This window comes from Tachysurus fulvidraco, chromosome 14 (genome assembly GCF_022655615.1).
Source record: "Tachysurus fulvidraco isolate hzauxx_2018 chromosome 14, HZAU_PFXX_2.0, whole genome shotgun sequence".
In the NCBI taxonomy this organism is placed as follows: domain Eukaryota; kingdom Metazoa; phylum Chordata; class Actinopteri; order Siluriformes; family Bagridae; genus Tachysurus; species Tachysurus fulvidraco.
The window spans coordinates 23,224,384-23,250,156 of record NC_062531.1 but is presented as its reverse complement, the minus strand read 5'-3'; the positions used below and the strand labels follow the sequence as shown (position 1 = coordinate 23,250,156).

The 25,773-nt window shown below is 38.8% G+C and overlaps 1 protein-coding gene across 1 annotated transcript in view; it reads right to left on the bottom strand.

Annotated features, from left to right (window-relative positions):
• disp3 (dispatched RND transporter family member 3) overlaps positions 1-18,281 on the bottom strand; it is a 47,917-nt gene extending 29,636 nt beyond the window's left edge. The window contains exon 1 of the mRNA XM_027150950.2: positions 17,938-18,281. The gene's annotated coding sequence lies outside the window, so the exon portion shown is untranslated. The remainder of the gene's footprint in view (positions 1-17,937) is intronic.
• Positions 18,282-25,773: the final 7,492 nt, after the last annotated feature.

Here is a 25,773-nt window from a genome sequence, read left to right as displayed (position 1 = left end):
AAGTTTTTTTATTAGTGTTTTCTTTCATTTATTCATGTTTTAATTTGAATTTAGAATTTAGGTAACAGGAGTGAACTTTCAAAATGTCTTTTTAATAAATGAAAGATTCGAGAAAATTTGAGAACTGAGATTGCTTCTGAACATTATTGTCAGAAAATTATTCATTATTTGGAATATTTTTTAGTAGTGTTCAGGTAACAGGGTTAAGTGGATGTTAAAAGATTTTTCTTTATAAATTCTTTACAATGCAAAAATATGTTTCAAGCCTAAGATACAAAATGGAAATATTGAATATAGTGGAATATTTTAATGATTATATTTCAATGTTAAGTGTAAGTGTAGTGAGCTAGGATTGGAAAAGTACTGTTATAAGAAGACTGTTTAAAGATTAATATTAAACATACTTAAAATTGATAATTGATTGACATACCAACAAAAAATACAATACAATTCATCCAGTGTTTGCTGTAATATGAATCCATTCACGCTCCCTGATACTAAAAAGACTACACTCAATACTAAGCATCACACTGGCACCAATCATTTTAATGTGTCTAGACTTTTTGAAGGAGAATGTGCTTTTAAAAAGAGGCATTTGTTTGTCTATAAACACCTCAGGAGGTGCAATGCAGCATCTGTCTGTGCCGTGGACTAACTATTAAACATCTGGAGGCTTTCTTTACTATAGAGGATAAATTCTTTACTGCGCAGGCTGCTGTTGAGATCAGCAGACAAACACATGTAGGGTTGGACAAACAGACCTTGAGTCCAAATGTATGCGTGTAAAGAATCATCCAGCTAACTGACTATAAGGTTGTGAAAGCTGTTTAATTAAAAGGTGTACCGAAGATCCATATTCTGAAGATCTATATAAAAACTATTATTTCTATGGATACTGTATATACCATTTTAAATTATTAAGTGAAGTGACATACGGCTAAGTACGGTGACCCATACTCAGAATTCGTTCTCTGCATTTAACCCATCCAAAGTGCACACACAGCAGTGAACACACACACACACACACACACACACACACACACACACACCGTGAACACTCACCCTTGGCCAGTGGGCAGCCATTTTATGCTGCGGCGCCGGGGAGCAGTTGGGGGGTTCGGTGCCTTGCTCAAGGGCACCTCAGTCGTGGCCGGCCCGAGACTCGAACCCACAACCTTCGGATTACGAGTCAGAGTCTCTAACCATTAGGCAACGACTTGCCCTGGTTTTCGCATATCCCAGGTTATGGGGTCACAGCGCAGGGTCAAGCCATAGGGTCGGCACCCCTGGAGCAGGTGAGTTTAAGGACCTTGCCCAAGGACCCAACGTTGATGCTCAGCAGCTTGTGGACTCGAACCCCAACCTTTTGATCAAGATCCCAGCGCCTTAACCGCTGGATCATCACGTCCTCACTATATATAATATACCAAACTTTGTTTCTGCTCTTATCCTAAGCAATAAGGTTAAAAATCTAAAATTATTACGACAGAAATATGAAAATTATATATTTATTTATGAATTCATTATATTAATATAAAGAATTTAGATAGATTTTATAGAATTATTAACAAAAAAAAAAACATTTGAAAAATCAAAATTATTTCTATGTTCCTGCTCTTGTGTTATTATGTACATGTTCCAATATTCCTGAACTTGGGATCATTGGGTTGAACAGTAATGGTTAAAAATCAATACACAACCATAGAAAATACTAAAAGAAATAAAGAGGTACTAGCAATCAATTCCTTTACTGCCATCTCTGAAAGGATTCTAATGAATGAACACAACTGCAGCAATTCTTGGCCAGATATGCAATATAATCAGCATATTAATGATATTTTGCCCACTGTTCCACCACCACTGTTGGCCCCAGTGCATGAAATAAGCGCCGGCTCCAGATGGCAGATTGAATTCAGATTTGAGGAAACTAAAGTCCCAGCTTTTGGCTCAGATCTACCTGTTTTCACTGCAGGCGAGAACAATCTGACAGAACAGAGTTGCAAAGCAAAATGAATAAAGACGATTCAAGGACAAAGACTGCGACAGGAGGAGAGAGAAAAATAGCGGTACAAAGGAAGTGAGAGTGCGTTGCTATGGTTACTTCAGAAACAAGCCACACCCTTATTAATAGTATTCCGACCAAATTTGCACATAAACAACATGTCAATATGATCAATATTTTGCTAAATTATACTTTGGACATTACCATTACCACCTTATATGGCAGCTTGCTTAACAGCTAGACAAAAAGTTTTATCTTATATTTTATACCTTTAATAGATTAGAGAAGTCTCAACAAATGAAAGATGGTTATGCACTAAACAATATTTTTTTACAGTTGATTGTTAACAATGCTGATTTTCTTAATCATACAGAGCTAGAGTATGCAAAGTTAGGGTTTATTTCCAGAAATTATTCTACAGTGTTAAACAGATTTTCTTTAGAATCTTAGAACTTATTTCTCATGTTGTTTCAGGGAGTTTTTCTTTTCCTCGTCACCTCTGGCTTTGCTCAAGCGCATGGGTGTAAATGTCGGGGGACAGGGGGACGGAGGGGACATGTTCCCCCATTTAAAGATTGCCCCCCCCCCAAAAAAAAATATTTAAAAAAATATCGCACTCTCTATTGTGAAAAATATATGTATGTATACCTAAACAATTGTGTAAGTAGAAAAAAAACAACAACGCAAAAACTGCATTTAGAAACAGTTGAGTTCCCCCTCCCCCCTCCTCACAGTGGTTTGACCCACTGCCTGCTTTCCTGTTACATCTCACCTACTCTGCACTCATGAGTCAGGTGTGTGGCTGCGGCTCAATTAATGTTCAACTCCATTAAGGAGGCTATTTTATTCATTTTAAATAAAGCGATTCTCTTTAATGTAGTTGATGCAGATTCATTCATAAATTAGTTGCCGATGTGATTTTCCATGAATCTGCTATATTAACGATTAAAATCTAGTTAACGTTAGCTTGTTTACAATAGCTTGTTGCATAGTGCACTGCAACTAACACGCCAAAGCCGTCGAGAAAAACTTTGAAAATAATCATAATGACGCGTCTCCATGCTACAATAATAACGATAAAAGCAAAGTTTTTCACTTTGAGGACATTTAGACTGTAGGACAATTAGACTGTATTATTTGTGTCCCCCTTCAAAAATTGCTCATGAGAAAGTTTATATTTATTGCCTCCCCCTACTGTTAAATGAAATTTATGCTCATGGTCAAGCGGGTTTTCTGTAAAGCTGTTCTGAGACAATGTTGGCTGTGAAAAACTTTATACAAAAATGTAACCGAACTGATTATTTACAGCTAGTTGGCTAGCCATCGCTGATGTTCTGCTGACTCATAGTTCAAGGTAGTATGGCATGATTCATGTCAATATAAGTTTGGGTTGTCCAGATTGAAATCTGTTTTCTTGTTGTTGTTGTTTCTCCCTCTAGAGTCAAGGATGAAAGGTTTTACTTCTGAGGCAGTTCAGGGTGTGAGGATAGAACTACATTGCAATATTTATAGAGCTCTGGTCAAGGCTGAAGAGTGACTTTGGAAGCTTGAAGGTACTGTATTTGGATGATTTTTTTTTCTATCACTTACCTTAGGCAGCTATAATAAGCTTTTTCGTTAAAAGTGCAAACTGTTCCTCTTTTCTTTTAAAGACTTCATTCTATTTTTTTCTTTCTATAGATGTTTATTGACATTTGCTTACAGAAAGCTTCACCGAATCCATCCATTTTCAGTAGCACTTTTTGCAGAAGGCACTCAGACACTCACACACACACTATACAGGCAATTTAGAGATTGGTCTGAGGGAGGAAACCGGAGAACCTGAAAAAAAAAACCCTGGAGCATGGTGAGAACATGCAAACTCCAGACACAGGACATAGATGAGAATTGAACCTCCAACCTTAGAAGTATGAGCCAAAGGTATTAGCCACTATGCCACCATGCAGTACAAAATTTATTACGGATCATGTGGAGCATCAGCCACGCAAAACCCTTCGAATCAGCTGTTACTATGGAAACAATAACATATTAGAAGGGATTAATATCAATTTGCAATTAGATTGGAACTTCTGTCAGAGCAGAGACGTCAATAGAGAAAGTATCCACTAATCCTTCGATGTGACAAGTAAAGAATTTCTAATCAACTTATGTTTACAACTTATGGTCACATTAACAATTATTCATGTGGCTGAAATGTCTGACTTACTATTTAGGGATTTACAGAAAGGGCCCTAATACTTCCATTTACTTCCCTTACTGAATGATTGACTTTGACATACACTTATAAATTTACCGTCAGTATCAGCATTTTCCCACGTAAAAAAAAAAAAACTTCAGCTTGCCAGATTTACAGAGCTTCGAGCTCCAAATGAGTGCAATCCTAAAGGAACCGAAAGATGTGAGATATCTGTATAAACACTACACTGCTGTGCCGGAGATATTTCGGAAGATTTGGGCTTTGAATGACAGCAGGGGTCTGAGCTGTTATCAGGCGTGATGGCGTGTTTTGTTCCGCTCGCTGGTGAGATGCGGTCTCTGGTGGCATTTTATTTTGCCCAGGCAAAAGCAACACTCTCTCTGCATGTCACAGAAGAGGCGAGAAACTCAATATGCATGTGTGAGTGACAGGTTAGAACAATGCGGAGGAAGATCACTCAGATTTTGGTGGGGTTGGACGCATAATAATGATGCTTAAGGGAGAAAAAGGATGTCTGTCGAAGTGCAGCTGCGTTAACAACAAAAAAAATAATCTACATTTCACGCCTAATAATGTGAGGAATAATTGATTACATGTTAAAAAACATGGAAATGAACTAACCCGATATAATGTGATATGCAAATTCCTATCTGAGAATGCATTTGCATATGCATGAGCTCATGAAAACATAAATCATATTATGAACTTTTTTCCACATGGTACAAATACAGTATTTTCCACTTAATTTTCATTTCTCAGTGCATTCAAGTGAGTGTAAAAAAATGTGCAAAACATAATATGGTAAGTATCTGAAAACCACATAAATTTCACTTCTATTTTGTGTTTCAGTTTCAGAAAAAAAAAAAAATCTAAATGTTACTGAACCCACGCATAACAAGGCCTGTAATAATCAGTCAACATTTTAAATATTTAAACAATTCCAGACTCTTCTTCTTCAAGTATTCTTGAAAAAATGAGTATTAATCAAGCACAATTTTTGGATTTTGACAAATAATTAAATAAATGTAGTTCTTGGAGCTTCGCTGAAACCACAATTTAAAAAATTCACTGCTTGTCCTTCAGGGCAAAACATTTTCAGCTGAATCTATTTATGCTTTTTATTCTTTCTTGCTTGCAGAAATGTTTTTTGTTTTTTTCCCAAAACCTCAATGCTGTCCTGTTAGCTTTAGACTTTGAAAAGTAACTTTGTGAATGTAGAAATGTGTATTTAATGTATTTTTGTACAGGATTTGTCTTTTTTTCATTTACAGTAAACATGTTCAACCATTTTTGGATAGATATCAGTCTTGATGACCTGTGTTCTTTTTGTATTATGTTATTATCTTTATTACATAAGTGATATGTAATAATCGGTGCACGTTCGATCGCCACGTTTAGTTTGCTGTATAAAGCGGTAAAATGTCTAGTAATGCTGTAGTACTCTGTGTGTGTCGTGTGTGTGTTGTGTAGCTCATTTGGATCTCTGTCAGTTTCTTTAAAGCCCTGTTCTGACTTCATATTGTAGTACCTTGATATTTTTCTCTGGTGGTCTGAATACAAACAGACAGCAGGGAAACAAGATTTGGCCATGAATAACATTTATGTTCATGAGCTCATGTATACGGAAGGGGTCTGATAGCACTTGTGCAAGCACCATGTCATAGCATGAGCAGCATTCGAAAACATTTGCTTGGTTGGGTTGAATTCTTGGAAGGATGCTTTAACCTGCCCGATCCCCTGGTCACTAGCTTTTATTTTAAAGGTGGATAAGAGTTAGCGAGTGTGTGGACATTTATGTCATTCTACTTTGCACAGCTATTTCTAATTTATGTCTAATTTAAATCCCTTTCTTTTTGATCTTATTCATTGGGTTAGATTTTTAAAAAAAAACAAATACTCGAAAAAAGCGTTTCACTACATGTCGTACCGTGTGCCATTGTGTATGTAATAATATTAGAATTTCAATTTAGTTTTTTTAACTAATATAAAGTCATTATATTTTTTCTCAGATAATCCTCCTCGTTTCAAAATGTGCCAGCCATTACTTTTACAAATGACATGGGAAAAGCTCTGGTGAATGTCATGAGACATAACAACTGTGTGATCAAAGCAAAAGTTTTGTACACATGAGGACAAAAAAATGCCAGTGTTTACGTCTCTGCTGTCAGTCATGTTACAGACAGAGCTGTGTATTTATGGCTCAAAGAGCAAACATGACAGATTCGATTGCAAGAAGGCAGTGGCACCTGAATTTGTTGTTGTAGAGGGAAGAAAGCCAAAAGTAATAATATGTATATAAATCTGTTTCTTTTGAAAGAAAAATAAATCTGCTGTCTGCAGAAGGGGACTTTGGATGACTGGATGAATACCTTTCTGCTGGAAATATTATGCAGTTGTTATAACTGTAATGAGTCTGTCTGTGTTTTTGCTCTGTTTCTGTCTGCTGCCTTACCCTGTTGTTAGTCGTTTGCTCCGCCCACTCATTGGTTACCATGGACACTAATTGTACTCAATCTTTCCCTCGGGTGTGTTGTCTTATGCCCCTTTTCCACCGAGGCAGTTCGAGTGCTGGTTCGGAGCCAGAGCCTAATTTAGAACCAGTTATTTCTGTTTCGACCGCCAAAGCACCGGCTCCGAACCAGGAAAAGTGGTTCTTAAGTAGCACCAAAACGTCGCTGGTCTAGACTTAAGAACCGCTTGTGTCAGGAGCTGTGGGCGGGGCTAGTGTTAGCGCATTTGATAACGTACCTTAAGTATACTAATGTTTAATACACTTTTACTTTACCGCGATATGATACATTATCAGCACACATGATAGTAGGTAGCTACATGCTAAGGCTAACGTTTTTTCTGTGTTAACGATAAAATAACGTTATGTACTTTATTGATTACAACCTTCGTTTATACAGATTACATGGAGCTACACGTACAGGTTTTATTCGCCGCGTTTGGATGTTAATGTAGGTTCGCAAAGCCATGAGCATTAACAGTAAAGCGACATCCGCCATTGTTGTTGTGTTTGTGTTTGCCGCCGCTGCGCTAACGTTGCTGGGACACGTGACACGTATACAGTGACGTCACACTCGGCTCTGTGATGGCTCTCTAGCCGGTGGAAAGGCAAACCGGTTCTTAGAAGAACTAGCGCTAGCTCTGAACCAGCACCCGGTTCTTTCCGTTGGAAAAGACGCATTAGTCTCTGATTGTCTCCGCTTTGTGATTGGTTCCTGTTTGCTATATCTACTCTGTTTGTTCACTCTTCCCTGGTGCGAGTCGTTATTGTATGTGTTTCTGTTTCCTGTCTGCCTGGTGTTCTACCTAGTCTTGCCTACCTGTCTGTGTTCCTGTATCTTGTTTTGTTTATTAAATGTTTAATTGGATCCTCACTCGTCTTTGTCTCACCGTGACAATAACAAAGATGATGATGAGGCTGATAATAATACCAATTATGATGATTCGTTCATTCATTTTCTACCGCTTATCCGAACTATTCTCGGGTCACGGGGAGCCTGTGCCTATCTCAGGCGTCCTTGGGCATCAAGGCAGGATACACCCTGGACAGAGTGCCAACCCATCGCAGGGCACACGCACACACACTCTCATTAATGCCGTAATCACACACTCACACACTACGGACAATTTTTTTTTAGAGATGCCATGATGAGGCTGATATAGTTTATTATTATAATTATTATAATAATTATACTACTACTACTATATAATTATTATTATTATTATTACTCTTAACTGTAGTAGTATTACAATGTACATGACACATTTCAAACTACAGCTAGTAGTCAAAAAATAAAATAATAATAATAATAAATATATAATATATAATATATATTCTATTATGACACAAGCACAAAAGGTAATGCGCATTACTTGAACAAATGTAATGTGAAATTTACCTAAAAATGCTAACGTGAACTAAATAATAAAACTATTTCATGTTTGTAGCTTTATAACTATGTTGTAACAACTTCATAACTAATCCAATGACTGCAAATAGCCTAGTGCTTGTAGATGAATAAATGTGCTGTTGTAAAAATGAGGAAGTTGTTCCAGGCTTCTTCAACTAAATGTGTTGCATTTACCATGCAGCCATTTGAGTTTAAATGATTTTTTTTATTTCTGTTTCTATAAAGCAATAGATTTTCAGACCAATTAGAAAGCATAATTTAGTAAACATTCAACAACAAAAAAAGCTTTTCATTGTTAGAATAAAAACAGCCGTTTTTATCATATAAAGCTTGAGGGCTGCTGTTTCTTTGCCCACTTTCTATCAAGCACAACAAAGTGTTATGAAGAAACAGCAGCGACGGGAGCCAAATTGTCAATATTCAGCCGAAATGAATTTAAAGACGGAAGCAATTTCAGGCTACCGGTCTAGAGGAAAGTGGAGAAAGAACGATTATGTTCTTGGCTATTATTTCTGTCATGTCTCACCGGGGCAGTATGAACAATATCCTCAAACTAAAGCTTTTTTATGCTAATTTCTTGTTACAAGTTTGAGGTGCACAGGAGGAAATCGACTTAATGAACAAATGTTTATGCTTGGCCTCGCTTGGCCTTTAATTACTGTGTATGCGACTATTAACCTGCACAAGCACACATTAATTAGAAGCCTCGTTGCCTTTAACGTAGTGCAGACTTTCATGATTGTTTTGCTGTCATTATGAGACATGTCAGGACACTTAATTGTGAACCTGAAACATCTTTGGCTTTAAAAGTGTAATGTTTCATCTAGCATAAGCTATTGTTTTGTTGGACAGGAAATCTACCCATAATGCACACAAGGTACAGAAAAACACTGACTTATCTGGTGGACAATCTCAAAGGGTTAACTAAAATAAAAGAACTAGCATTGACAAACTCACTTCTTTTTCATTCATTCGTTCATTTTCTACCGCTTATCCGAACTTCTTGGGTCACGCGGAGCCTGTGCCTATCTCAGGCGTCACCGGGCATCAAGGCAGGATACACCCTGGACGGAGTGCCAACCCATCACAGGGCACACACACGCTCTCATTCACTCACACACTCACACACATTAGGACAATTTACCAGAGATGCCAATCAAGCTACCATGCATGTCTTTGGACCCGGGGAGGAAACCGGAGTACCCGGAGGAAACCCCCGAGGTACGGGGAGAACATGCAAACTCCACACACACAAGGCGGAGGCGGGAATCGAACCCCCAACCCTGGAGGTGTGAGGCAAATGTGCTAACCACTAAGCCACCGTGCCGACTCACTACTTTTTATCAGAGGCAAAAAAAAAGGAATGTGTGCCTTTTTTGTTGTGTCTATGTTCATCATTAATTTGGCTCATATGAAATCAGACACTTTTTAATTACTTTCTACTTTCTATATATTTTTATAAACACCCCCCCCCCCAACAAATGTTTCTATCTTTAAAGTAAATGATGATATCAAACCCACTTCCGCTCCCAAGTGCCCAAATAAACTTATAAAATCTTCAAACACTAGAATTCTATGTGAGGTTATCAACAGACTGATAACACAAGTCTCACACTGACTTTTAGATCAGACTCGCGACTGGCAGTAAAATAATTTATTTTATTTATGTCCCATAAAATGATTTCCATCACGTCAACAGAATGGAGCTCTAGTGTACAGGAAAAAGGGTTAAACTTTTCATTTTTGTGTATGACTCGGCAAGTGCCAATTTGACGTGTCTGCAAGTGCTTTATTTTTGTAGGAAAACAAGCAAGACGCAGAAATGCTCTTAAGCCCAAGCAGTGCATTATTCCTCTTGTGCATATTTAAAGCAATTTACAAGTTAGACCTGTGGAAAGAGCATTTGTAACAACCCAAAACCTGATACTGGAGGCTCCTTCCAAAAATGCTATAAAAAAAAACATCCTTACATAAAAAAATGACCATATCAACTATGGGCTACTTTTTTCCATACATATCTGGGAGCAATGTTTACATTCGGCAATACAGCAATATACCAATATGTAGTGTTTATCTTTAAATAAAGTCACGATGTTGGGCTAATATTAGTGTGTGTTCATTTCTGTTCTAAATGAGCAGAACATTTAAGTGATATTGTTAGGAAGGATGTGGAGCATTCTTCAACAACATTTAGCAGAACGGTTGCCAAGCAACACAGAGACGCAGAACATGCTGTAATTATAAACGCTTTATATTTGGTATCCTTCAGTCCACTCAGCGTTATTGTGCCTTTCAGCTTGATATCAAATGCCGTTATTAAAAGAGAAACTGCTTCATCATATATCCCAAGTGCCATGTTTGTCCATGTAACAGATTGTGTACAGTTAATTATTAGATGTTGCCAAACTGTAATGTACAGTATTGTATATTTATAAGAAAACCGAGTTGTTGAATAAAAGCTTCGTACAGAAACTGGTATTATTTGCATCTTCCTCCTCTTTCCCTAACTCTTTCAACCAAACATATACATTTATCCTGGCTAGCAGATCAAAAATTCACAACAAAATCTGACATTTTGAGAATTTATTTGCCGCAGTAACACTGATGTAATGAGGTCACAAGTCTGCATTTTAAGAGTAATTTACGACGCCTCCGAACGCAACTCAGCCAATCAGAATCGAGGGCTGGTGCAATCCATTTTATAACAGTTATTTTCTTACCTACCTTCAGAGTCGTTTATATTCGATGAAGCATTGAGCATGACACCTTTCTTCAGCGTACAAGAAAGAGCTTTGCAACTGTTCATACATTTATGATGAATGTTGCTGAGGCTCGTTTTCTGGAGCTCCTGCACACACCAGGTGTAAAATAGCATCGTTCTCATTATAGTGAATGAATCAGAAGCTGAAATGCCTTTTTGGTTATAATGCACAAATGTTTGTGCAAGAAGCCAATTGCACATCATTTAAAAAAAATTAAATCAAGAATTGAATGACAATTGTAAAAATAACACAAACTAGTTTACAGTTTGTGGACGTTCCACAGCATTATATGTTATTCCCGATAGTCTTTAATTGATAGAATGGATCATGTTAATTCATGGATAATATTAGATAAACAACCAAATTTGTTGAAGGTAATATTAACTAAATATTAAAAAATATTAGTAAATATTATAAATATATTGTTTTTTACATCTTTACAACTACTGTTTAATTCAGTTTAAACTACCAAATTGTACAAATCTTGTCTTTTTTACCTATTTTTGTCCACACACACACACACACGCACACGCACACACACACACACACACACACGCTGCTCTGGAGGGACATAAGTTTCTGCCTTTCTATCTATTCATAAGGATGAGATGCTGCTTCTCTTCTTTGCAGAATCTGAAGCAACAGATGGCTAATTTAAATGCTGATACATTAAAAAAAAATACACAATGATCCCTTTACAAAACAGAGATGGAAGAAGATGACTAATAGTCGGGTGAACACCTTCTTTCAGTGTTCCTTGCTGTTCAACTTTAATATATTTCCTGACACACCACCAAAATGTCAAGACATTAGAACCTTTTTAAAGAATTTTGTGTGCCTGAGTGTGAAACTGTGTGCAACCTATTGCATGTCAGTGCAGAACCATGGAGGCACCGTAGCCTTCCCATCAGACTGATGCTAAAAATAGGTAAATCCCTCCTCTCCTCTCTTCCTTTCTCCTTCACCCCCTTCCCCTCTCTTACCCCCTCTTTTTTCCCCGTCCTTCACGTCTAATATGGATCGTGTCCTTCTTCTTTTTTGTACTCTTCTCTCAATTAGTATTCTATTTGGTTTAAATTCATTGTTTAAATATTTTAACTTGCCAGCTTCTTTCATAAGCAATGAGGGTCCAGATTCATGATTAAATAATAAATAATCGATCAATGCTGTACATTTCAATTAGTAATGGTGGACTAATTAAGGAATTTGCTGTGTGTACTAACTGTATACAACAACAACAACAACAACAAACATCCTTTTTTAAAATGCCAGTTTTTATTGTGAACCTAAGCTCCACCTTCACAGCTCTGAAAGTGGATTTGCAAATGAAAATATGTTGGGGGTCTTAAAATGTCGAGTGTTTCATTAAGCATGCTAATATCAGATTGATTTAGACATAAATTGTAACTACACTAAGAATATAAACTAATTACACAGAGTAACACTCTGGCTGATATGTTCAGATATAAAATAAATAAACATTTGTATAGAAAATCCGATCATTTACCTGCTGTAAATTAGCACATAAGCAGCAATGTTGATGTAAGACCAAGTTACCTTTCATTCATTTTCTACCGCTTATCCGAACTTCTCGGGTCACGGGAAGTCTCAGGCGTCAACGAGCATCAAGGCAGGATACACCCTGGACGGAGTGCCAACCCATCGCAGGGCGCACACACACACTCTCTCATTCACTCACACACTCACACACTCACACACTACGGACAATTTTCCAGAGATGCCAATCAACCTGCCATGCATGTTTTTGGACTGTGGGAGGAAACCGGAGTACCCGGAGGAAACCCCCGAGGCACGAGGCAAACCCCACACACACATGGCGGAGGCGAGAATCGAACCCCCAACCCTGGAGGTGTGTGGCAAACATGCTAACCTCTAAGCCACCGTTACCCCCCGTCCAAGTTACCTATGCTTTAATATTTTCAATTAGGGATGATTTAATGTTTCTCTCTCGTTTTAGATAAAACCTGAACACCACACCCATTTATTACAATTTCAAAACCATGGGCATTTTACATTTTCCCCATTTCTGCTAAAATAAGCTCCACTCTATTGGGAAGGCTTTCCACTAGATTCTTGAGTTTAGATGTAGGGATTTATGTTCATTCAGCCACAAGAGCATTAGTAATGTTATTCTGTTGGTCTAGAATGCCAGTTTATCCCAAAGATGTTCCGTGGGGAGTCAAAGTCAAGGATCTGGAGGACACTCAAGTTCTTCCATTCCAAAATTAAAACCCCATGTCTTCATGGAGTTCACTTTGTGCCCAAGGGGTATTGGATGGAACATGATGGAACAGGTTTAGTCCTCTTAGTTTCAGTGAAGAGAAACCTTAAAGCTAAAGCATACAAAGACATTTGTGTGTTTTGGAAAATAACAACATATGGGAGTGATGCTCAGTTTATGGGTTTCCAAAAACTTTTGCCCTTTTAGTGCATCTGAAAGCAGGGAAACACAGTGAAACTGAATCACTTTGCTATAGAATGGTAAATGTTTGATTACATTTGGAAATTTCTGCAAACTCAGAGAAAAAAAACGCATTAACATACAAAATGTTTAAATACTCATTGGCTCATACAAGGGGGGACACGGTGGCTTAGTGGTTAGCACGTTTGCCTCACACCTCCAGGGTTGGGGGTTCGATTCCCGCCTCCGCCTTGTGTGTGTGGAGTTTGCATGTTCTCCCCGTGCCTCGGGGGTTTCCTCCGGGTACTCCGGTTTCCTCCCCCGGTCCAAACACATGCATGGTAGGTTGATTGGCATCTCTGGAAAAATGTCCGTAGTGTGTGTGAGTGAATGAGAGTGTGTGTGTGCCCTGTGATGGGTTGGCACTCCGTCCAGGGTGTATCCTGCCTCGATGCCCGATGACGCCTGAGATAGGCACAGGCTCCCCGTGACCCGAGGTAGTTCGGATAAGCGGTAGAAAATGAATAAATGAATGAAAATGATTGGTATAGCACTTTTAGCAATAGACATTTTCTTAATATAAATATAAAATAAAAATAGAAGAATAAAACTTATATTTATCCTTTATATTAAGACTTGTATCTTACAAAATTCCAGAGTGCCCTGCGATGGATTGGCACTCCATCCAGGTTGTATCCTGCCTCGATGCTCGATGACACCTGAGATAGGCACAGGCTGCCTGTGACCCGAGGTAGTTCGGATAAGCGGTAGAAAATGAGTGAGTGAGTTAGTGGGATATACAAGGGGTTTCTTAACTTTTACTCTTGTCTACATTTTTACAATATTAACAATAATAAAGGCTTTGACAAATAAGTATTAATATATGACAGATGCAGACATATAACATTAATTAACACCCAAAACCTGGCACGTTTCCAACAGTGTACAATTTAAAAAACACATCATACTTCATGCGTCACACGTTTGTTATCTACTTATAGATGCACACTGTAATGACTGCAAAACAAGTTGGCTCCTCTTATCACCAGCTGTAAACATACATTCAGACTCTTCCCAGCCTCTATATTTCTCTCTCAATCGAAGGTAATACAACAAAAATATGCAGCTTGTCCTGCCCTGGCGTTATTATGCTGTCTAAGGGTCAAGATCAAAGCTGTTGAGAGCAAATGGCAAAAATAAATAAATAAATAAAAACGCCCTATTCAATTCAATTCAGTTATACGTGCATAGCACATTCAACAATAGATTCTGTCACAAAGAAGTTTTTAGATATCTGGATGTAGATTTTGATTCCTAGAGACAACAAAGAACAAAGATACCCTGTCCGGAACCTGGACACTGGCAGGATTATAGCTCTTTACAGTATAGGGGTAGAATTGTAAAAGCAAACAGGTTAACTGTGTTGAATAGATTCAGTATGAGGAGATTTTAAGTCATTAGCTGAGAGCCCATGCAGTTTCTTTTCATCCTCCTTCCAAAATGCAACTGCTAAAAAAGAAATCTGTTTCTGCAGCATTCCACTTCTTAGAAATACGGTGCATGGACCTCTCTCTTTCTATGCTGCCCAGATCATATACAGTAATTGCTTGGGCAGAAAAATATTTGGCCCCTCTTTTACTGTATCACGTCAGTCAGATCAGTACTGTACCTGGCCCCCTCTCTGACTTTGGTGTCTAACCCTCTCTAACTCTGATGTCCAATTCAGATCGGCGCTTGGACCCGTCTCTAACTAGGCTGTAAGAGAGGTTTGCCCCTCTCTTACTGTTCTGCCCAGGTCAGATAATTGCTTGGCCCCCTCTCTTGCTGTGTATCCTGAAAAGTCAGATCAGTGTTTGACCCATCTCTTACTGTTCTTCCCAGGTCAGACCAGGCTTTGTCCCCTCTTTAATTGTTCTGCTCAGGGACGCTCATTGCTTGGCCCCCTCTCTCACTGTTTTGTCCAAGTCAGATTTGTGCATGGCTCTATTTCTTACTGTGCTGCCTAAGTCTGTTCAGTGCTTGACCTCTCTCACTGTTTTGCCCAGGACAGATCACTGCTTGGTCCAATCGCTTTCTGTTCTGTGCAACTCAGATCAGTGCTTGGCCCCCTCTCTTATTGTACTGCCCAAGTCAGATCAGTCTTTGCCCCCCTCCCTTACTGTGCTGTCTAACTCAGATCAGTGCTTGGTCCTATCTCTTACTGTGCTTCCTAAGTCATATCAGTGTTTGGCCCCCTCTCTTACTGTTCTGCCCATGTCATTTGGCCTTCTATCTTACTGCTCTGCTCAAGTCAGATCAGTGCTTGGCCCCCTCTCTAACTGTGCTTCCTAAGTCAGATCAGTCTTTGCCCCCCACCACCCTTACTGTTCTGTCCTGGTCAGATAAGTGCTTGGCCCCCTCTCTAACTGTGCTTCCTAAGTCAGATCAGTCTTTGCCCCCCACCACCCTTACTGTTCTGTCCTGGTCAGATCAGTGCTTGGCCCCTTCTCTAACTGTGCTTTCTAAGTCAGATCAGTCTTTGCCCCCCACCACCCTTACTGTTCTGTCCAGGTCAGATAAGTGCTTGGCCCCCTCTCTAACTGTGCTTCCTAAGTCAGATCAGTCTTTGCCCCCCACCACCCTTACTGTTCTGTCCAGGTCAGATAAGTGCTCGGCCCCCTCTCTAACTGTGCTTCCTAAGTCAGATCAGTCTTTGACACCCCCAATCCCCGTCCTCGCTTACGGTTCTGCCCAGGTCAGATCGTTGTTTGACCCCTTTATTTCTGTGCCGAGCAACACAGATCAGTGCTTGGCCCCCTCTCTTTCTATGCTTCCAAAGTCAGACCAATGCTTGGCTCCCCTTTCTTAATGTTCTGCTCAGGTCAGGTCATTACTTGGCCCCCTCTCTTACCGTTTTGCCCAAGAGAGATTCAGATCATATCAGTGCTTGTCCCCCTGTCTTATTGTTCTCCTCTGGTCAGATCATTGCTCAAAGCCCTTATTTTCTCACAGAGACCACATGCTGTTCTCAAGTCTCTCCATTACTCCTATGTCCTCTGTTCCATCACCATTTCCAAGTTCTGTTCCATCAAGTCTCTCAGTTCCAACACAACATTTCCATCAAGCTTGACTCATTATCATCACTACGCAGTCCAATCGATGGCTAGCTTGACTTTGCTGACCACATCCCATTGATTATTTTCTGCACAACATCAGATCAGAGTATATCTGTCAGAATATGCAGTACAACACTTCACCCAAGCTCTTGCCATCTCACAGCAAACAAACTCTATCTGTAGGCACAATTAAAACACTAGAAAGGGTAGAAGTAGGAATGTTGACTTCCTTTAATAGGCTAATGTGTCCCTTTTTTACACATCATGTTAAATATTGTTCACATTTAAAATATCCACGCAACTTTTTTTATTTTTCACTTGCAATTTTTACTCAGTTCATATTTAATTTTTTGGAACACATGATTAATCTGTTTTCATGCGATTTCTTTAAATCGTTTTTTTTTTTTTCATTTTCATATGTGACGTTTCACACGTAGTGCTCGTGTCTTTATTTATTTACATGAATTTTTTTTTTACCTCATTTGTTTATTTTCACATGATATTTTTAACAGTTAATTTATTTTTGTGTGATTTCCTTAAACAAGTTTAATTTAAACAAGCCTTTATTTATCCAAATGAATTTTTTTAACCTGATTTGTTTCTTTTCACATGATTTTTTTCCTTTTTGCAATTCATTTTTTTCATGCGACGTCTAACTTTTTTTAAAATTAATTTATTTTATATAATTTTCCACACGATCCTTTATTTAGCACGTTATTTACATAATGTCACATGTGTACTTTGTTTCAAGGCATAGCATGTTGATAAACATGCTCACATACTGTATTGTGGTGAAAAACCATATGGGAGGGCACCTGGCTTGGCTTTTTGTTTGCTCCTAGACAATTTCTTATTTCTAAGGTCTTCTTTAGTCCAGTTATTGACTCAGAGCACTTGGAGACATTCTACTTTTCTTCTGTAGCAACCCTGTACCGATCGATAATCTAAAAAGCCTCAAGTCTCTGGATGTTACGCCCCTCTCTTTATCTGCCTCTAGCGGCTTCATGAAGTTCTTTATACTTGCAAATTGAGTAACCTATAGCATTTCACCTTCCTACATGGAGACTGTATTCCATCGAGATCTGAGTACAGTCTGAGAATTGCCGAAAGTGAAAAACTGGACTGCTTTGTGGTTGATGGTAGAACAAACTGCCTGACTTATTTTGCTTTATAGATCCCTAGAGTATTTGAAATCAGATGTAAGTATTTTACTTGATACCTGTGGATCATGCATGCCTCTGTGTGAGAGAAACTTCTCTCTCTCTTTTTCTCTCTCTCTCTCTCTCTCTCTCTCTCTCTCTCTCTCTCTCTCGCGCTTTTGCCCTGTGCCGTGATCCAAAATAACCTTACCGATACAAACGGGAGGTGGATTATTTTTCTCCTTATTTTTTTCTTTCGCTGCATCCTCCAGTCAAGCACCTTTTCTCTCAACTCAGCTCATCCCTTTCTAACTGTGATTCTACGCCTTCAAGACAACAAAGTTTCGTAAGAAGACATGAATGAATGAGAGCGGATGAATGAAATCAGAATTCATCTTACCTGCTGCAGGAGTTGTTTTCTCTGAAGAAATTTCACACAAGCTCTCTTAAAATGATAGGAATATTTGAATCTTTCTCCAGAGGTTTCAGAATATAATCTTCACCCTATCTCAGTCCCAAAGCTCACACTTTTTAAAACACAGAACCTGCGTTTTTTTTTTACCCCCCACTCTGGTTCTTCTTCCTTTTCCTTTCCTTTGTGTTGTGATTCCTGTCTTTCGCTCCGTCTCCGGTCGTCCAAGCAACTGCTTTGTGCCGTGTAAGAATGTGCTCCTCGGGCTCTCTCCGTGTGTGTGTGCTCTCTCTCTCTCTCTCTCTCTCTCTCTCTTGCTCTCTCAGTTCCTCTTTCTGTCTCTCACTGGTTTGTTCAAGCTCCCATCCAGGCATCCAGATTACCTGCAGCTGACAGGAGGAGAGAGAACACACATACAGACACAGTTCAAACAGAGGAGGAGGATGAATCCCTTCAATCAAGTTACGTACTTCTGTAAACAATCTGAATCTTCCAGATTTCATTGACATTTGGTTGGAAATTTGTGAGTAGAGTTAAGCTTTTACAAATGGATCGGGTCGGTCCCCCCTCCTTTATATAAAATGATGGTTTGGTCGAGATCAAGAGAGAGAGCGCGCGAGAGAAAGGGAGAGATAGAGGGAGAAAAAGAAAGAGAGAGAGAGAGAGAGAGAATGGGGGGTTGGTGATAGGTGAACTGGAATAGGGCTGATTGGATATAAAAAAAAAATAATGAGACTTGTTAATCTTAATAACAAAATTGTTGGCACAGGATGGTAATTCGAAATCTATTGTAAAATTAGGATTCTGCGGTTGCAAAAATAAATTGCAATTAGATTATGCAACACTGATACAAAATTAGGATGTAATAATCTCACAGTTTTCGAATTCTAAACTCCATTACCCTGTTACTACCACACACACACACACACACACACACACACACACACACACACACACACACACACACACACACACCAAATCCATCATGATGCTAAATGGCAGTCTCTCGGATAAGGCTGACATTTAGATCCCTGCTGGCTTTTTCAATTAAAGAGACTGACATTATATACAAGAGGAGGACTGCAGAGGCTGTCAGACACACACACACACACACACACACACACACACACACACACACACACACACACACACACACACACACACACACACACACACACTTCCTTTTGCGCTAATACACATACTCTCAGACCATAACACACCAAGTCCCCAACAGAGTTAAACCCCTTTAATAGCCTCACTACTTAAATTCAACCTTGGCATTAAGTGAATAATTGGGTTTCTTTGGTTAAGCTGAAGGTCTGAATATAACTGTCTCTGTGGGTGTTTATGTCATCTGTATGTGGTATTCAACACAGTACACCGACTTTAATCACACACTTATTACTTTAGTCAATATTAATAATGATATTATTTATCCTAGAATTTTTTTGTATCACATTGTTCTTTGTGCTGCTTCTTGTAACCATGACTCAATGGTATCACAGACATAAAGGTTCTGTGCTGTTCACTTGAAGTTTGTAAGTTGTCAGAACTTCCAGAGAGTCACTCTTGGGTCTGTGAGCAAGGACCTTAACCTTCCCGTGTTTAACTTTGAACTTGGGTTGTATTCGACGTTACTTATTGATTCTGCCTGCAGTATACTTTTCAAAATAACTAAGAATATACAAACATCAAGATTGTAGGAACTCTTGAAAGGAATAAATATAATAAATACAATATAAATGCATTGTTCTCTGCAACATATGCCTTTTGGCTGAACATCAGGACCTTTGGTGTTTGGGCCATGGTGTAAATCTGATATGTTGTGGCTCCTGGTTTTTGGATCATATTTCTTCTGTGTTCAGGTCATTCAATAGAATGTTCTTGCTTTTTGTGTTCATGTCACTGAGTCTACAGTTTTTTGCTCTTGGTGTTCTGATCTTTGTGTAAATCTGACTGGCTGGTGGTGATCAGGCCGTGGCGTAGATTTCACTCGCTCTTAATTTTTGACCAATTCTGTTAAGTTAACTGGTTTGCTTGTAGACCATTCTGGCTCCTGGCTTTTGGCTGTGGTATAGATCTGACTGGCTTCTGGTTTTTGGCCAATTAGTTAAATGGACTGGTTTTCTGGTGTAGCTCATTCTGGCTCTCGATATTCTTGTTTTCGGGCCATGGTCCAGACTAGGCTTGTTCAATGTGTTCAGCTGTTTCCACAGTTTTGGTGGTCTGCTCATTGTATAAGCCTAACTGGCTCCCGGTGTTCTGACTATGTTTTAAACCTCACTCAAAATTGGTGGTAAATTTGGTGCTTCTAGGCATGATTTAAAGTTAAAGTGAAAGTGACATGACATACGGCTAAGTATTAACCCTGAGTTTAACCCATCCAAAGTGCACACACACACACCCGGAGCAGTGGGCAGCCATTTATGCTGCGGCACCCAGGGAGCAGTTGTGGGTCGGTGCCTTGCTCAAGGGCACCTCGGTCGTGGCCGGCCCGAGACTCGTACCCACAACCTTAGGGTTAGGAGTCAGACACTCTAACCATTAGGCCACGACTGAGATTTATTCATATATTGTAGCCAGTTTCTTATTAATGTCAGATTTATTTGTAGTTTTCATTGTATTTTATGTTGCTATAATTCAAATAAATAAATAAATAAATAAATAATCATAAAACCAATAACCTTTTGCCAGGTGTTAATCACATGACAGCTCTTACACATTGTATAAGGCTTATTCAATCCTGGCTTAAAGTCTTATTCTTTTTCTTTATCTTTTTATACTTATATAGTACAAGACAGCCTTGAATGTTTGTTATGAGATTTCCCACCCACTGATAATCAGCAGAATTGAGTATTTACACTCAAGCAGCAACTCACTGCAGCTCCTTACTGAGTAAATAACCTAAGAAATTCCCTGTGGATGAAATATTCGGCTGAATAAGTTTTAACGAGCGAGAACATGAGTTAGTGAGTTATACTTGAGTCGACTGGGACACACTACAGGCATGGTACAGTATAATTAAAAGAAGGAAAAGGAAAGATACTGAATGAACCTTGAGTGGTCACATTTGCCGGAACAAGCTCTAAATTTTTATGTTAAAATCGATGGATGAATCCAGCAGGGGATTATAAACTGATTATATTTTGGTTTTTATATGCATCAATGTCAGTTCACTGGTGTTGACGCACACAGATCTCTCACAGAGGAAAGAAACTGCCTAATAAATATGAAATAAATGGTGCCAATCAATGTTAATCCAGGATGCTGAGAGCTATTCATATTGATGGATGTGTTTGAAAAAAGGCTGTGAGGGCCAGAACCATGGATATTAGCCAGAGTTAAGAGAGAAAATATAGAGATTTTATTGATAGTTTGCTATTGATTTTCATCCAACTCCTGACATCAATAAACAAGTTGTTGCTTACTGTTAGTACAGCCAGAAAAGCAGCACACTAGAGTTAGTGGTTTTGGGTCAATAAGTAAAAGCTTAGCTGCTGGAGAAGAAGCAGATTTTTGCACCATTTGCTACATATACTGCACAAGTCTCTTCTGTATCCTGACATACCTAATTCAGTTCATCAACAATTTCAGTTCAAGTCCTTTATGAGCTGAATGAAGTCCATCATCAAGGGAAAGAAGAGGGAAAGGAACATTAAGTTGTGCTAAAGCTTGGCCCTCTAAATTATGAATAATGACATGCAGGCGACTCTGTAATTTGATTTAGTCAGGATGGTCTCTTGAGTATTTCGGCACTGAAAGGAAGAACTGCGTTTATTTGCCAGCACGTGTCATGTACGTGAAATTTATCCTGCCACATTTGGAGCAGTCGTACCAGTAGAGAGATAACATGTCTCGAGACATGCTGACAGAACATGATGGAGTAGAATGGAAATGTAGTCTACGTGTTTAGTGGCAAATGTTTTCGGATATAATCCAAGCTTATGGAAACAGTTTAATGAATGCACTTAATTATGGATTTGAACTCTGTAATCACGGATTTGAACTCAACAATTGTAAACATGTAAATGTATTGTAATTGTCTAATGCTTTATGGCAGTGTATCTTTACTATCATGTGCACAAAGCTCTTTATTTTGTCCAATGAAATTCTTGTGTACCACAGAAACATGGTAAAAACGATAAGTCAGCTCTTACATAATAAAAAGACTAACCGTAAGCACTGACTGCAGTAAAAAAAATACTAATACAACATACATATAAATCATAATAACACAAAAAAACTGTTTAGTATTTAAATTATCCTAAGCTGAAATATCCAGTTATTTTTATGAACATGATTCATGTACAAAGAAGGGCACGGTGGCTTATTGGTTAGCATTTCGCCTCACACCTCCAGGGTTGGGGTTCGATACCCGCCTCCGCCTTGTGTGTGTGGAGTTTGCATGTTCTCCTCGTGCCTCGGGGGTTTCCTCCGGGTACTCCGGTTTCCTACCCCGGTCCAAAGACATGCATGGTAGGTTGATTGGCATCTCTGGAAAAATTGTCCGTAGTGTGTGAGTGTGTGAGTGAATGAGAGTGTGTGTGTGTGCCCTGCGATGGGTTGGCACTCCGTCCAGGGTGTATCCTGCCTTGATGCCTGAAGACGCCTGAGATAGGCACAGGCTCCCCGTGACCCGAGTAGTTAAGCGGATAAGCGGTAGAAAATGAATGAATGAATGAATGAATGAATGAATAAGTCATGTACAAGAAAAGGTGGCTATTCCTGCATATCTAACTCTGCTCTAGCTATACATCAGTAACTTTTTTTTATTAAAACTTTATGCTAGCATTTCTCCAATATATTACAGTCATGAAAATCATGACACCTTTCCACTCATATTTACACAGAACCAATATGTATCCTAATTATCTACAAGGTTCTGCCATATTTCCCCTATCTATACCTCTTTGAAGCTAAATTCCTTTTATTTCTTCCCTGCATACAATTTTTCCCCAGGTGCTACTTTTTTTCTTTCTCTTATGCCTTTCTCATTTTAACTGGTGTAAACAAGTCAATCAAATCTTTCTGTAGCATTTGTACAGAAGATAAATACCATCCTTCAATTTCCTTTTGAAAAGGCTGAGAAGATTTTTCTATCCCCAGCAACAGATTCCAGCTCCTCCTGGTGGATCCCGCGAGATTTCCAAACCATCTGTAAGATATGATCTCTTTAGCAAGTTTTGGATTTACCATAGAGTCTGTGTCCGGTGGGATATTCCTATATCTTAAGCCAGATGTTCTTAACATGAGAGTATAAAATAGAGCCAGATTCATTGTTTAGTTTGTGTCTTTTCCTCAGATCTACTCAGCCATAATTGGATCACCTTACATCATCTAACAAGGCCAATCGTTCCACTGAGTAAGTAATCCAAAACATTGAAATTGTTATATCTTATATTAATCCTTATTCTGTTCTATCATCTGACATAGAGGTGAGGGTTAGGGAGGATCACAAAATATTTTGTTTCATAAATGTGGGCCGTACTGAAAAAGTGGTCAAGAACCACCGCCATAAGCAGGTCTGTGGGCATCGTGTTAAACCTCCTCGTGTGACTCGTCACATTTCACTATTCAGAGTTTCCCATAGGAACCCTGAAAACGAGTCTCCTCTGGGAACCCTGGGACTGAGCCTTTTTGCCTTTTCCTGTATTTGTTTACATGTATTATTTTGTTCTATATATAGTGAAGAAAATGTCTTCTTTACATAGTGTGATCTGTAATATAAGTGAAAGTGATGTGACATACGGCTAATTATGGTGAAGAATTCGTTCTCTGCATTTGACCCATCCAAAGTGCACACACACAGCAGTGAACACACACACACCGTGAACACACACCCGGAACAGTGGGCAGCCATTTATATGCTGTGGCGCCCGGGGAGCAGTGCCTTGCTCAAGGGCTCCTCAGTCGTGGCCGGCCCGAGACTCGAACCCACAACCTTAGGATTACGAGTCAGACTCTCTAACCAATAGGCCACGACTTGGGATTATGAAAGTATTTCTGGAGTTTTTGATGATGGACTTTGACAACAGTTACTCAAGGTTCTGAATTTGAGGACTGCGTGAACATACTAGGTAGCAGGTATCTGTTCAAGTTCACTGGAGAAGAATTGGCTAAGGTAAGTCTAGGCACTAAGGTAAGCCTAAGGTAAGTCTAGGCTCTTAGGTAAGCCTAAGGTAAGTCTAGGCTCTAAAATAAGTCTAAGGTAAGTCTAGGCTCTAAAATAAGTCTAAGGTAAGTCTAGGCACTAAGGTAACCTCATGGTAAATCTAGGCATTAAGGTAAGTCTAGGCCCTAAGTTAAGTTTAAAGTAGGTCTAGGTACTGAGCTAAGTCTAGAGACTCAGGTAAGACCAAGGTAACTCTAAGCCCAGTAACTTCAAGTTAAGTCTATGCATTAAGGTAAGTCTAAGGTAAGTCTAGGCCCTAAATTAAGTCTAAAGTAGATTTACAGTAGGCACTGAGGTAAGTCTAGGGACACAGGTAAGACCAAGGTAACTCTAAGCCCTAAGGTAACTTCAAGGTAAGTCTATGCATTAAGGTAAGTCTAAAGTAAGTCTAGGCTCTAAATTAAGTTTAAGGTAAGTCTAGGCAATAAGGTAATTCCAAGGTAAGTAAAGGCAATAAGGTAAGTATAGATATTGAAGAAGTAAGCTTCTTCTTCATGTCATATCAGGGATTTTTAGCTTGTCACTTTTGCCTCTTACATATATTTTAGGCATATAAATCATGACAATGTCTACTCTTAAAAGTAATTGAAATGAATGGAATTGAAGTGAATGGGCTTTCAAAGGGCTTTATAGTATCTAAAACCTTGTATGCAATTGTGTCTGGGGATAATGCATTACATAATTCAGTAGCATTATCAAGTGCATTATCACTGCCTTTCACATTACACCAAGCAATAATCTCATTTCCATCCATATTGAAGAAGTAAATCTTAAGCTGTGCATAATTGAAAGTGTAAAGAACACACACACACACACACACACACACACACACACACACACGCACACGCACGCACGCACACACGCACACACACGCACACACACACACACACACGCACACACATTTGCACTAGTTGAGCATTATAAAAACTTTCAGAGAGCACAATGATTTAAAAGTTACAGATAAAGATAAAATAAAAAACACAATTGCTTGTTCTTTTAACATTTTGCTACTCAGTGTCTTAAAAGCTAGTTCCTTTTCTGAAATTTTTTTTTCTTTATGCATTAGTGCCGAAGGCTTGCGTTTTGAAGCCCTGACAAAGTGTTCCCATAGCATTAGCCAGCTCTGGGCTGTGTCCTTGCGAAAAAGACGTCTTTGATGACGGGATCTCAGAGATAAAAAAGAAATGTTAAATTAATTCAAACCTATGTAAATGAAGGGTATTTCCCTATTAGTTTAAATCCATGTGGAAATTAATTAATTCTGTGAAGAAGAAAATACTAAGAGAATCTTATACATAGCAGCAAATAAACAAACCGTATTAAAAATAATGAACGGTGTGTACTGTAAAAAGCATCACATATTAAAATATAGAGTTTAGCATCACATGAAAATCATTTAAAAATTAACAAATCAATTATCATGTAAATAAATGAATGTATCAGATGAGAAAAATTGTAAGCATGTTTTCTGATTGGCTGTTTACGCTACATAGTAATCCTTTATCTGTCACATATATCACTGGGCCTTTTTACACCCGGTCACTTCATGTGTTGTCTCTGATCCTATAGCTATCTGATTTGTTAAAACTGTTCCATTTACATCTGGCCACATAAACGCGTCTCGGCGAATCGGATATCGATCCGATCTTTTT